Below are 13,956 nucleotides of genomic sequence, written 5' to 3'. Positions count from 1 at the left end.
TGAAATCAAATCAGTATCACTTCTCAATTCCACAAAACCTCAATTTCCCTTTGTTTCTGCTAAATTTCCCTGTAAGTAATGTTACGTGACCTAGATGGTGTAAACCACAGCACCAAAGCTGTCTGATTGGACGCTTCAGTCTGAGATGACATCATCTCAAAATGTGCAGTGTCAAAGTGTGAGTCGGGGTAGACTTTGGGCCTTGGAGGTATCTGTTAAGTAAGGGATAAATCATTTTGGAGTGTGCTGTTATAAGAAAACAATCAGTGATGATGGTGGTGGTGAGGTGTGATAAAGTTACTGCTACTACCCCTATATGTACGGAGCTGTCCATAAGAATGTTATGCAGTGACATCAGTTCCCAAGTCCTATGCTTTCTGCTCCACGGCAAAAGTGCAGATCCTGGAGAGAAGAACTACTACCCAGGAATTAAATCCAGCCCTGGGTTTTCCAGGGGCCTGAAGTTCGTGAATTTCTGAAAAGTTCCTGGGTTCCTGAATAGGTTCATGAGGTGTAAACAGACCATCGGTTCAAGGTAACACTAGCTAGTATTGTATAAAGTCCAAAATGCTAGCTGAGTGAAATGGGGGGCCATGTTAATGCTAGTCTCATGCTAGTCACAAGTATGGAGATTAGCAATATATCAATACAGGCCCATTTTAAATGCTGGACCAGCTTAGCGAATTTTAACTAGCTAATGTTACTAGAAATAAGTCTATGTTGCTACTTTGAACAGAGAATACTTAGACCTGAAGCATCTGGTTTGGGACTTCTTTTTTGGTATTCTATTTTAAATCTTGAAGTTCATCATCACATGTGCCACTGGAGGTCAGAGATCATTAGGGCCCACCAGTCCCTATATTGACACACCTTGCCCCCCAACCCTAGCCCCATCCCCCTTTCTAACTTCCATACTGCCGTGCAAGTAGGCAGGAAGTGACAGTGGTGTTTAGCATGTCTCTAGGGGACTATTTATAAAACCACTGACCTTTCATATCCGTGTATGATGAATGATCGACATGACAGACGTTGTTGTGAGAGATGGGAGTGACCTTAGTCACAAAACTCACCTGCAGCTGCAACGCTGTTACTGTGTTACTCTAATACTGTAATTTAATAAGTAACCATATATTTAACCATAATTTAATTCAATAATGAACTAATGTAATATAATGCAACTATGTATTGTGAAAAAGTAACTAAACTAATGTAATATAACTAACTAGCTAATGTAATGTAACTTACTAGCTAAAGAAATTTAATGTAACTATCTAATGTAATGGAGCTAATTAGCTAATGTAATGTTATACAACGTAGCTAGCTAATGCAATGTTATTAACTAGCTATTCTAATGTAATTAACTAATGAAATGTAATGTAATTAACTAGCTAAATTAATGCAATGTAACTATCTAGCTAACATAATGTAACTAACTCTCTAATGTAATATAATGTAACTAATTGTCCAATTTAAATGTAATTTAACTAACTAGCTAATGTAATGTGACCTCACAGCTTATGCAGCTAGCCACTAACTTGCTAGTTAGTTTTAATTAGCCAACTGAGCAGCTAGCTATGTTACTCAGTAGTTGCCACTAGTTTCTAGTAGCAAGGAACTTCAGGCCGGCTAATACACTGTTGTATTACCAGATTATAAAGTGCCATTTTATAAATTATTCTTTTTTAACAACTGTTCTAAGCGAACCAATCAAATCCCCAAGCAAATTTTAGTGATACTTTTGTGTGCCAACATTTCTGTCATTTGGCATAAGGTTTCTAAGACATCTGACATAAACACACTTTTCCGAGGGGTGAATAAGGATGTGCAATGTTTCATTCACTTAAGCTTCACTTTTTGAATTACGAAACATCATGAAATAAATTCCCACCAACCACACAAGCTGGTTAAATGTTTCACAAAAAAGTCATTTAGAATCGTGTTTTTGTTGTTAAGCCGATGCTACTCTTTACTTAATCTCTTAAAGTGAGGATGTTAGTGAGAGTCTTTTAGGTAGTCAGCAGGATTTCTGAGTCTATGGTTTTCCTGTGGAACTGGACTTTTTAGACTCACTGCCACAGGTTGATATTTTTTGTTACTAAAAGAGGCATACTGGCAGACACTAAGACACATTTTACTTTATATTATTTTCATATTAGTTAGCTGTGTTTTCTATTGCTTTATATATCTCTGAATAACAAATGAGTAGTTTGGTACTTTGGTATTTTGTATTAAAATATGGAGCATAATTCTAATTCTATAGTTACACCACATTTATGACTGTATTTACAGCAATATTTACATATATTAACACTATATTTACTATTTACTTTATATTTACTACACTTAGACTATATCTACAGCTATGTTTATAGCTATACTTACTCCACATGTACAACTATATTTACAGCTATGTTTACAGTTTCATTTACATATTTACAGCTATATTTACACGATATATTACATCATATTTATAATTATACTTACAGATACATATACAATATATTTACACTATACGTATATCAAATTTAGACTTCTATTTACAAATATATTTACTCTATATCTATAGCTACATTTACATTATGTTTACACTATACTTACACTATACATACACCACATTTACAACTACACTTACATCTAAGTTTACAGCTACACTTGTACTATTTTTACAGCTAGATTTACACAATATGTATACCACTTTTAGAACTATATTTACACTATGTTGACAGTACATTTACAGATATATTTACACTATACTGACACCACAATTTCAACTGCACATGCACGATATATATACAACAATATTTACAGTTCCATTTACATTTATGTAAAGCTATATTTACATTATGTGTACAGTACATTTACAGCTAAATTTATACTGTATTTACAGCTATATTTACATTTCTATCTACACCACATTTACACTATATGTACAGCTATATTTGCATTATGTTTACAGTACATTTACAGCTAAATTTACACTATATTTACACCACATTTACAACTACAATTACACTATATGCATTGCTATATTTACATTATGTTTACAGTACATTTACAGCTATATTTACATTTATATTTACACCAGATTTACAGCTACATTTACACTATATGTACAGCTATTTGACATTATGTTTACAGTAAATTTACAGCTATATTTACACTATATCTGCACTATAATTTACTGTCAAGATTATGGTAGTAATATATTGTACATTTACATGAGTAACAAAATTACTGTTAAATAACATCAGTGCTGTATTTACTGTGACATAAATGTTACACACAGTTTTACAGTTGTAACTTGTTATTTTTTACAGTAGTTTACTGTCAACTTCACTGTCAGTATATGACTGTAAATAAGTATATGTCACTATGTAGTGCTTCCACTATATGACTGTAATATTAATGTAAAAGTTTTGTTTTCTACTAAAGTGCATAATATGCGAGTGTGTTACTTTTTTTTGATATTGTGTAATATCACATGACTTTACTACATGTACATGTATGACATCAACCACCCACACAGTGAGTCTGTAACACAATAAACAAAACCAAGTAAATGCAGATTGTGGTACTAACAAAAACATATCTATTGACATGGAGACAATTCCTGTAAAGTGTACCTCCACCGTCTATAGGATGCACTCATTATGTGTGTGCAGACATGTACAGAAACGTGCATGTGTGTTTGTTTATGTGCGTGTGTGGGTGTGTGTGTGCGCGCATTTGTGGTGTGTGAACATAATCCATGATCAGACCTGTAACTGGCTCTGACGTGAACGTCTGATGATGTGGCTAATCGTGTGTGTAATTGTGGCGGCGTTCACTGTGTGTGATCTCTCAATGCAGTTTTTGTTCATAATGTATGTGTGTGTGTGTGTGTGTGTGTGATGAGAATCCAGGGCCAAGCCTTTTGTTCCAGAGTTTGTAGATCATTCAGTCTCATTCAGTGTCTTTCATAGTGAATTAGATGAAAGGAGAAGGACAGAGAGGCAGAGAGAGAGAGGAAGAACAGAGAGAGAGGTAGAACAAGGAAGGAGAGAGAGACAGGTTGCGTGAGGAAGGACAGAGAAACAAGCAGAGCAAGGGAAGAGAGAGAGATAGACAGGTAGAGCAAAGAAGGACAGGGGAAGGACAGAGAGATGCGTAGAGTGAGGATAGCGAACGAGATGGGTAGAGTGAGGATGGAGAGAGGAGAGGAAAAGGACAGGGGAATTGGAGGGATGTACTTGTAAGTAGTTAGAGAGAGATGGAGAGATAGAAAGAAGGAGAAAGCGAGAGAAAAACAGAAGGAGACAAGTAGAAAAAAGGTAGAGAGCTGGATGAAGACAGGTGGAGAGAAGTACAGACAGACAGAAAAGAGGGAGTGACAGGTAGAGAAAAGGAGGAAGAGAAGCAAAGAGAAGGACAGGGAGACAGGAGAGAGAAAACTAGGGAGACACAGATTGAAAGAATGAGGGATAGAGAGTTAGAGAAAAGGAAGGAGAAATAGACAGAAAGAAGGGGGAGAGATGTAGAATAAGAAGAGGGGATAGACAGGTAGAGAAAGAAAGCAGGAGAGAGCTAAAAAAAGGAGGGAGAGACATGTAGAGAAAAATTAAGAAAGAGACGGGTAGAGAAAGAAGGAAGGAGACACAGGTATAAAGAAGGAGGGACAAATATTACTAGGGGTAGATAGAAAGAAGAAACAGAGACAAACAGACAGGCAGACAGGATGAGGCATCTCATGTCTCTGGGTATAAATGAAAGTCTGTGTGCATGTGATTAGATGAAGACAGTTACCCATAAACCAACTGGTTTATTACCCAAGCAAACTGGTGAATAGGGGGGCGGGGCAGATTGATCAAAGGACCCTGTCATTGGCTGGAGTGGTGCAGGAAGAACGTTCAGTTATTTATACAATTATTTATTTTTTTGTTTCAGAATGGAGAGACCACAGCCCCGCCCTCCGAGCTCTGTGATTTTTCACACACCGTCAACTTAATAAGCTTATCCTACTTATCGTACCTCTTATCCTACACAGGGTCACGTGGAGCCTGGAGCCTATCCCAGGGAACTCGGGGCACAAGGTGGGGGACATCTTGGTTGGGGTGCCAACCCATCGCAGGGCACAATCACACACACACATTCAAACACTACGGACAATTTAGGAAATGACAATCAGCCTTGGACTGGTGGAGGAAACTGGAGTACCCGGAGGAAACCCCTGAAGCATGGGGAGAACATGCAAACTCTGTGCACACAGGGCGAAGGCGGGATTTGAACCCCCAACCCTGGAAGAGGCAAGTGTGCTAAGCCACTGTGACCCAGCCCCCCCCCCCCCCCCCATAAATGTTTGGTGTTTTAATTGAATTTATTATTATTATTATTATTATTATTATTATTATTAACATTTAGTCTGGTCAATACTTACCCGCTGGGATCATGCTAGCTCCTGGACTTTACACAGGGCTTCAGGTGGAATGAATGATGACATGGATGTTAAATCACTCCTCATACTGTAGAAGCCGAGCATCTTTTTGGGGGATTTCAGTCAAGATTACGGCGAATGATGTTTCTGCACTGGCTAGCTGGGAATTTCTTTTTTCGGAAAAACAATGGCGGAGCCGCTGGCTCTGTGAAACGGCCTTGGCTTTCTTTCTCAATCGTTCCATGGATGAGGGCAGAGGGAGGGTACCGGCTCACATTGTTTGTATTTTCCCGAGTCAACACGAGAGGAAATGAACACAGCGGCTAAATATACAAACGGTGCATTGTGCTAGCAGAGAGCAGCTGCTTGCAGGAACAGCGGGCGGATATGAGGCCGTGCTAACGTACGGACGAGGGGTGGATGGATGGCTGTTGGGATGAACCAGTGGTGAAGGAGATGTAGCGAGAGGACAAGAGAGAGGCGATGGACACGTCAGACGTGTGAAGCGCGTGTGGTTTTTACCATGAATGGACATCCAGTCTTTAGCTACTTGGGAATCACCCAAGAGATTGTGTGTATGGGAATCACCAGGGAAGAAAACAGGAAGTGATGATTATTTTCCCGCCATCCGGTCACCAGGAGTTTAAACGGAACTAGTTTCGGTATTGACCAAGAAGAGCTGAAGAGCCTTATAAGAACGAGCACAACACCTAGGTCAAGGTTAACCAACTAAGCTGTGTCAGAACTACAAGGCTAAGTGTAGTTCACTAGCTTACTAGCTAGCTTTGTTTATAGCAGTTTGGCATCAAACTAGTTATCATTTTTGGAAATCACCCCGATGTTGATTATTTTCCAACAATTGCATTCCTTTCATTTTTTCCCTCTCTATTTGTCATCTGTTTGCAGCCATTGTATGTCACATGCACACTGATTTACTAGTACAGTTGGCGATGTTTCCATTCACCCGCATGCTTCAGACACAGACGCAACACCACTATGCTAATTTCCACTTGCCAATATTTAGCGTGCTCCTATAAATACAGATGAGGCGAGGTGCGGATAAGTTAATAATTAGCTAAGTTAAGATAAGTTAAGTCCATTTTGCTCTGTCTCAGCAGGAGTACCAGTGGAGACTGAACTGATTCTGGACCTAGCCTGAATTCTGGTTCCCAAGATGGGAGTTTTTAACCACAGTGCTTCTGAAATCTGTAATGTAATCGTAACACTTAGCTTCATTTGCTCTTCAAGGCCTGTTTAAGCATGTTTTCACAACACAAAAATAATAATTAATCAGCACACACAGATGACAAATTTCCTACATCTGACGGCAAATCCCGCAGATACGACGGCCGACTTAAAGAAAAAACCCCTTCATGCTTTGATTCGAAGCCCCAGGCCTTTGAAGGGCTTTAGGGCTTATGGACGAAACCCCCACACCTTTTTATCTCTCATTTCATTTCATCTTGGCAGCCGTTCGAATGCTAAGGTTTGATTTCAAAACCTATTTTCCAAATATGCGTGTTATAACCTGGGATCAGCGAGCCGAGCCAGGACGAATTCTGTCTTTCTGATGTTCAACTCGATTTGGCAGGATCTGATGTCTTGTATATCTTTTATCTGCAACGTCATACCTTTATGACTGGCTTCTAAGAAACTAAAGAAGCAACCAATGGTTGATAGTTGTTGTTTTTTTTTTCCCATTAAAATGCACATACAGTATAGAGTACATGTTTGTACATAGTTACCAGTTTATAAGGTCCATCTAGCTTGTGGCTCCACTTATTCGCCACTTCATGAACTAGAGACAGAACGCTGCTTGAACAGCCGTTATGTAAGTCCCGCCCTTTCATAAAAAGAGCCAATTGCCTTGTTGGTGAAGAGATGTTAGTAAACAAGAAAAAGCCAGGTCTATCAGGTTCTCAGCGAAAGTTCTTACTCATTTCTGATTAATGTTACTAAAATTCTTATAACAGATCTTTCACTTTGGACGAGATCCCAGCTGAGATGAATATTTGTCAACTATAATGGAAATCAACAGTAAAATCCAGATTTAAACTTCAGCAGAACTAGCCACGAAGCCAAGCCACAAATGGCTCCCTGTTTGCCCACGTACACAAGACGTCTGTATGTAGATGCCATTTGGCTTACTCTCTGGGCTGACAATCGCCATTACCATGGAAACAGGTGTAAATATGGTTGGCGTTGTCAAGCACAGCAACCTGAAAGATTACTTTATGTTACTGGAGCCAAAGGCAGCACCATTTTTTTTTTTTGTCAGATTTGACTAGTGATTTAAAATTGAAAATTTCAAACGTCATCTTGTTGATACATTTTTGGTTTATGGCTCCCTCCTCCTCATTCGAGTAGATAAGAGCTTGGTCTTTCTGACTGAATTTAACTGCCTGGAAGTGCTGCGAAGATGGCTGCCAAGTGGACAGACTATTCTAGAAAAAAAAACATAGGCCACTTTGTAAGTGTACAATTAGTGACTGTAGCCCATTTGCACAATGTTCCACTCCCCATCAATGAGAGAGGACCGCCTTAGGCCAACCACTGTCATGGCATTCACTTTCATGATTTCATGAATTTCATGGCATTCACTTGTTACAACAAAAGCCATGCTGTAAAGTGTACATTTCCCAGCTTTTGTCAAATAATAAAGGCATGTTGAATAAAGGCATGTACAGGGCTTTTCTTGCTTCTTGCTTCTTGCTTCTTCCTCTCCTGAGCTTTATCAGGTGTGTACACAGCTAACCGGAGGTCGTGCTCAGGAATTCGGAGGTCATATTCAGGTTTCAGAGTTTCAGGTTGAAGTCTATACAGCTGGGAGGGGACGGTACATACCTGTGTATACACACACACACACACACAGAAGGCTTTGAGTGGTCGAATTCAAACATGCTAGCAGGGAATCAGATCTCACATAGTCAGGATTCATGTCGAAGACGCTTTCACGTCAGTGTTAAGGTCAGGGTCAAGGTCAGGATCGATTAGGATAATAAAGGCTGTCATGGCCAAACATTCCAGCTGATAAACTATTAGCAAAATTGTGAGGTAATGAGGTAGTAACAATGCTGGGCTTCTTTGACATTGCAAACATCGAAAAATACACTTAAACAGGAAATGACGTATTAATGCGAGAGAGACAAAAAAAACTGTTTCCAGTTGGTAAATTTAACTCTTTGAATGTGACAATATTGGAAAGGAGGAAAAAATAGAAATGAGATGTTCCGTGGCATGTGGGCGGCACTTCTCAGGCCGAACACTATGGCGAAATTGCATACTGTGCAGTCGAAAATCATACCACACCTCCTGTAAGTACTGGTTTTTGTTGCTGACTTAAGGCTATGGTAACTCAAATAACAACTCTTTACAACCGCGGTGACCAGAAAAGCACCGCAGAACGTGCAAACCTTCAGCAGAGGCCACATGGTCACCAAAACTGGACAGCTGAACATGGGGAAAATGACCAGGTAAAGTTTTCCCAGCATTGCACTGCTGCCACTTGATAGGCTGATTAGATCATTGGATGAATGAGCAGGTGTTCTTAATAAAGTATTCGGCGAGAGTATCTCGCGTGGAATTTTATTACATCGTCCATGACAGTCTGAATTTCTTTAACAACATGTTCCACCTGTACAGTGTTCTTTTTCTGCTACATAAGCAGATCATTGGGAACTTTTCCCATCAGGTAAGATAGTTAGTGTACACCACCTGCAGGAAGTTTGCACAGGTTGATTATGCATTAAATTATCAGTGCAATGATAACACACACTGCAATTTAAAAAAAAAAAGAAAGAAAAAAAAGTTTGCACAGCTGCGTTGTTAAAGGCCATTTAAAAAAAAGTATGAAATGCAAATCAGTATCACAAGCCATTATGTGATCTAGAAACTACTCTGTACTGCAAACACACCAAAGCCCTGAAAATGGAAGTCTAATGATGTTGTGTTGATAACAATGATAACAATTTAGCCAACACTGCGGATTTTCAAAGTCCGAACAGATGCTATCGGCACCGTTTTGCTAAAAGCGAACGCTGCCGTCATCTAGCACAGATACCGAATCCGCACGCCAGCAGGTTCCGAATGACTGTGTGCGAGTGATTCATATCTGCGCTGCATAAAATTCTACTGAATATTGACCTTCAACCAAAAGTTTCCAGGACTTGCTGAATTTAGCATTATAGAACACTATTGAGTCAGCCTAGCGTTATTTATAGTATATTCTGCAATTGATCTAGCATCCCAAATCATTCTGGAATTGATGTAGCGTTCCAAAAGTGGTTCCTGTCCAAGAACATTAACCCAGAAACAGTTGAGCTGGAGAAATTTTTTTTAAAACTATAAACAGCTCACAGTCTAAAAGCATGAAATTATTCTCAGTATTGTTTGCAGAGAAGCAGCCCCATAACACCGTGTTTCACTTTCTTTCTCCAAGCATGACGAGGTGAATTATTCCCAGAGTTCTTTTTTCTTCTTCTTCCTCTGACCAGAGTATATTATTGTGATGCTTATAGACGTGTGCGTGCGGAGATGATTGTCGTGCAGTTCATTGCTTGTTGTACAACGTATAAAGCTCTTTCGGGTTGTCCTGCAAGTCTTTTTCAAGTGACTGCTGCACTGGACGTATATTAAATAACGAAGAAAAGTGTCCGAACACTAACCGATCCTCTCTGTAGTTCTAAACGTAACACTCGATCTAGCGTTCCAGATCACTCTTGACTCAGCCTAGCATTCTAGATCATTCTGAGACATGAAATTGTCTCTGGATTTTAGAACATCGTGGATTTCACTTAAGATTGTGAAATAATACTCAGCAACTTCCTCCAGCATTTTAGATTATTCTAAAATCAGTTTAGCGTTCTAAAGCTGTGGCTTCAGGGGAAGCAGAAACGATTCTGGATCTATCCAATCGAATGAGAGAAGGGTGTTCGCCGTGTTTGTGCTTCTAAAACTGAGACCACGGTGGAAATGTAGAAATGTCGGATTTTAGATTTATGACCCGTTTATGATTCCTTGCCTTCGCCACTTCTGGAGCTGAACTAAAGCCGGAACGATTTGACTTCCAGAGCTTTAGAAGCTCCTGGGAAAGTCCCGTGATACAGAGTCTCTCTCTCTCTCTCTCTCCGTGTGTGTAAAATAATCATACAATATACAAAAAACTATAAGGGCATCCGTTTCACTGTTGCACCGTCTTTTCCTGCAGAAAGTCCTCAGAGCTTTAGGAAGTGGTGCTCGGTGGGGGGGTCAGGAGGACTTTGGTCCCCCTCGTACACTTTCACACACACACCACACACACAGAGGTTTTTTTATATTTGTGAGGACCTTTGACACTGTCCTATCGTTGTGAGGACCTTAATACATATGCATAGACACACACACACAAACACACACACAGGTTTTTCTATATTTGTGAGGACCTTTGACACTGTCCTATCATTGTGAGGACCTTTGGTCCATTTTGGTCCTCACAAAGGGCCTAACACATGCACATACACACACAGTTTGAGGCTCACACACTTCCCTTGGCTTATTCTCCTGTGCTGTGTTCCTACAAAGTATACAGTGCAGTGTATCATACAGGATTTGTCCTAACCGTTCCAGTGTTTTGGTGTTTACATGTATTAAACCATTTGTGAGGAACAAAAAGGACCAAGGGTCCCTACAATGAAAGGACAGTATCAAACATCTTCACGATCACCCAGTCCTCACAATTTTGCCAAACAAGTTAGTTCCCATTCTCACTTACACTATGTTATAGCAGCTATAAACAGTTTTTTCCTGACCCGCCTCTCTTTCTCCTCTGTTTTGAAGTTAATGTCTTTAAAAAAACAACAAAACAAAACCCACAGCTTGTCACGTCACCAAGAATCCACAAAAGCGTAAAACTCCACAGTAATGAAGGAGTCGGAAAACTTGAAGTTACAGTTTTATGGTATATCTGACCGTTACGAAGGGCTGACACGGGAGACTCCTTTCGTAAATATTAACTAAATGTCTCCATGCAGGAAATGTCATCATATCAAATATTTGACATGGTTTTTTCAACCATGTTTACATGGAGCATCCGCTTTACAAGTCCCTGTGAATGCGCTGTTGCTATAGAAACCATAACCTATTAGAACGAGTGAAGTTGTAGCTGTACTACTGTCAGAAAAAACTAATCTGACAGTACACCTCTTCTGACCAATCAGAATCCAGAATTCAGACAGTGTTGTGGTGTAAATTATACATAGATGGAGTCCCAAATTAAAAAAAAAAAAAAATACAGAAAATCTGTTATATTGATACAGAATTATTTATTTATTTATTTATTCATTCACCCGTTAGATGCTAAAAGCAAACAAGACAGGAAGCTCCCAAGCTCTGACGCGATGTATTATTTGGGAACTCATAATTTGTTCATTGAAAACCTAAAATAACCACAAAATTAAGCCGTATACTGAGTTTTTCGTTTAGTGTCAAAACGGAACTAAGATAATAAATGCTTGTCGTTGACGTGTACACAACACCCCTTTTTTTTCTCCAGAAATACCCTCAGGAAGTGCAAAACCAAGAGCTGGTTATTTTGGGTGATGCTAAGAAGAGGCCCAGAGAGAGATTGAGAGAGAGAGAGAGCACCATGGGTGTGAAGATTGTAGTATACGTATATGTACTAAAAATGCAATTTCCCACACACACAAATCATAGTTGCCATTGTGAATGTGGAAGTTACACTGGAAAATTATTTTTACTGTGTGTGGGTCAGAGAGAGAGAGAGAGAGAGAGAGAGAGAGAGAGAGAGAGAGGAGCTTTAAGAGGAAACCAAAGAAGTCCTTCTGCATTTACGTGTGTAAAGTGTGTGTGGAAGTTGATTGCTATTTACACACATGTGTAAGGTGTTCCAGGCCTGAGCAATTCTCACATGATTGTGTGCTTTTCTGCGTAAGGTTCCAGCAGTTCCCGGCACAGATATTCTCAGACCTTTTCAGGTTTAGCGTCATAAAGTTTATAGGTCTTAGGTTTTTGTTTTTAAAATGACTTACAACCATGACCTTAAACGATAGAATGGAGTTTGCTCGATAGAATTATTTTTGGTTTCATTTCCAAAAGTGCTTAAGTAATTATACTTCCTTATTATGCTTAAGTAGCATTAAAAACAACAACAAAAAATTTTTTTTTACTTCTTACATGTTCATTTAGACCTTCCAAGTATTTCTACTTGTTATTAGCGAAACTCAAAACGTAAAAAAATTCATGTTTGTCTGCTACCATTTCAAATAAGTTCTGTGTTTCTATATATTTTATCCTTATTTAGAACTATTTAACGAAAAACATTCGATTAGGTTCAAACCTCATGTATTTACAATCAGAACAAATTTTGATCTCACACTAACAAGAACGACATGCTTGGATTTCATGTGATGTCTTGAGAAAAGCGCTAGCTCCACCCCCAAAATCTAACCTTGAACTTCATTGATTTTTATATGGATTGTGAGAATTGTTACAAATTTGCAAGTGTGAAAAAAACAACAGTGTGAGCTTTATTCGAATTTTAGTTCAAATTATTTACTGTTTAAGCTTCTTCTTCTTTTTTTTTTTTTTAAACTATATCAACTTACTGTATGCGCCATTTTTCTGTGATTTTTCCATCCTGGGACATTTCCTGTCAGATCTTAAGAATCTGCAATTCTCACAATCTCTAAATCTCTCTCTTTACAGCATTTTACAATATGATAATTAAACAGAATTTTTTTTTTTTTTTTTTTTTTTAGAAATGGTTGACGTTCTTGCAAGAGGCGGGGTTAGCTATAGTAGCTTTACTTGCGATGACATTTCTTATGACTGCATTCACAAAAATATAATAAATATCACTGGTTAGAATTCCTACAAACTCAAAGCCTTCTGTTTATCTTTCATCACTGCAACTTCTTGCTTCTCCTCTTCCATGGCCACGCCCCTGATCATTTGTGTTGTTGTTGTTGTTGTTGTTGTTGTTGTGAATTTCATATAATACATATTAGAACTGCATCTCTGTTCAGTGATTGATAGTTTAGATCATTGTACTAGTCATGTTCTGCTATTTTCTGGTTTGGTCTGTCTGGATGTTGATTATTAAGGATTTCCCTGCATTTTTCCAGTTTAATTTTTATTTAACATTTCTGCTGAACATTTCTGCTGTACATTTCTGCTGAACATTTCTGCTGTACATTTCTGCTGAACATTTCTGCTGAACTAAACATTTCTGCTGAACATTTCTGCTGAACATTTCTGCTGAACTAAACATTTCTGCTGAACATTTCTGTTGAACATTTCTGCTGGACATTTCTGCTGAACATTTCTGCTGAACTAAACATTTCTGCTGAACATTTCTGCTGAACACGTCTACCAAACATGTCTGCTGAACATCACCTTTTTTATTCTCTCCTCCCCTCCCTTTCCCAAATATTCCATTGAGAAGAAAAAAAAAACAAACTGAGCAACACACAGCAGTAAACATTCACAGGTTTTTTTTTCTTTTTATACTAACAAAGGAAAACAAAATTAAAAGTACCCCCCCCCCCCCG

This window comes from Ictalurus furcatus, chromosome 27, assembly GCF_023375685.1.
Source record: "Ictalurus furcatus strain D&B chromosome 27, Billie_1.0, whole genome shotgun sequence".
In the NCBI taxonomy this organism is placed as follows: domain Eukaryota; kingdom Metazoa; phylum Chordata; class Actinopteri; order Siluriformes; family Ictaluridae; genus Ictalurus; species Ictalurus furcatus.
The sequence above is the reverse complement of the archived record's forward strand: the minus strand, read 5'-3'. Positions refer to the sequence as shown.